This window comes from Tribolium madens, unplaced genomic scaffold (genome assembly GCF_015345945.1).
Source record: "Tribolium madens isolate multiple individuals breed KSU strain unplaced genomic scaffold, Tmad_KSU_1.1 Scaffold_19;HRSCAF=116;Tcas5.2_LG9, whole genome shotgun sequence".
In the NCBI taxonomy this organism is placed as follows: Eukaryota; Metazoa; Arthropoda; class Insecta; order Coleoptera; family Tenebrionidae; genus Tribolium; species Tribolium madens.
The window spans coordinates 2,785,328-2,786,816 of record NW_025400983.1 but is presented as its reverse complement, the minus strand read 5'-3'; the positions used below and the strand labels follow the sequence as shown (position 1 = coordinate 2,786,816).

Sequence of the window (1,489 nt, the reverse complement as noted above, 5' to 3'; positions counted from 1 at the left end):
TTTTATTTGTTATTATCTTTTTTAAAATTTTATATTTACTCTTTTTTTCAAATTTGTTTTCTATTTTTTTACATTATAATATTTTAATTTTTTTGTTAGTTTTTTGAGTTCTTTTTTTTTTGACAGTTTTGATATCGCTTGTTGCTTTATTTTCCTATTTTTAGCTTATACATTCTTGATTTTTATTAAAGCTTTTTAATACCCCTCGTTTGATACTTTTCCAGCTATATTTAGTTTTTTGTTATTCTTAAAATAGTTTTTTTTGTCTTTGCTATTTTTTTCTTTTTTTGAAATTTCATCATTTGTATATTGTTTTTTTATAGTTTTTATTTTTAAAGTTTAACTTATCAAATTGTGACGTTTACACATTAACGAAAAAAAATGAGGAAGTAAGAAATGAAATATAAGAAAAAACAAAACAAATAAGAAAAAAAAGGTAACAGTAAAAAAAATAGATGCTATACCTGAGGTTGTCTTATCTCAGTATCAAATTTATTTATTGAAATAAAAATAAAAAAAAGAAAAATAAAAAATAAGCAAAAAACAAAAAACATTTGGTTGTCACCTCAAATTCATTTATTAAAATAAAAAAATGAAAATAAAAAAAATAAAAAAAACATAATAAAGTTTAAGCGTGAATACTAGTCCTAGCTGTCTTATCTCAATATCGAATTTATTGATTAAAATGAAAATAAAAAAAAGAAATAAAAAAATTAAATGTAAACATTAAAAAAAAACTGAAAAAAAATTGATTGTTCTACCTAAATATCAAATTCAATCATTGAAATAAAAAAAAGAAAAGTATAAACATAAAAAAGATATTTTATTTCTTTTTTTGGACTTTTGTCATTTGTGTTGTTTTTTTAGAGTTTTCATTTTTACGTTTTAAAGTTTAACTTATGAAATTGGGACGTTTACACGTTAAGGAAAAAAAATGAGAAAGCAAGAAATGAAAAAATAAGAAAAAGCAAAACAAATAAGAAGAAAAAAAGTAACAGTAAAAAATAGATACTATACCTGAGGTTGTTGTCAAATTTACTTCACTTCAAATTCATTATAAATAAAAAAAATTGAAATAAAAAAATAAAAAAACAGTGAAAAGTTTCACCTTGAATTCTAGGCCTGGTTGTCTTACTTCAATATCAACTTTATTAATTAAAATAAAAAAAATAAAATATAATAAATAAAAACATTTAAAAGTTTAAGCTGGAATACTAGACCTGAGATTGCCTCACCTCAATATTAAATTTGTTTATTAAAATAAAAATAAAAAATAAGTTTTAGGTTATCTCACCTAAATATTAAATTCATTCATTCAAATAAAAAAAGAAAAAAAATATTAACAAAAAATAAATAAAAAATGAAACACTTGTCAAAGACATAAAAGGAAAAGATTAGTGTTATAAAAAGAATTAGTCATAGAGCAACAAACGACTACTTTAAGAAGAACAGAACTACCAGACAAACTAAAAAATTTTTAGTCATAACT

General features: G+C 20.0%; 1 protein-coding gene across 1 annotated transcript in view; it reads right to left on the bottom strand.

Annotated features, from left to right (window-relative positions):
- LOC123012966 (proto-oncogene tyrosine-protein kinase receptor Ret) overlaps positions 1–1,489 on the bottom strand; it is a 24,749-nt gene that overhangs the window by 4,221 nt on the left and 19,039 nt on the right. The window lies entirely within an intron of this gene.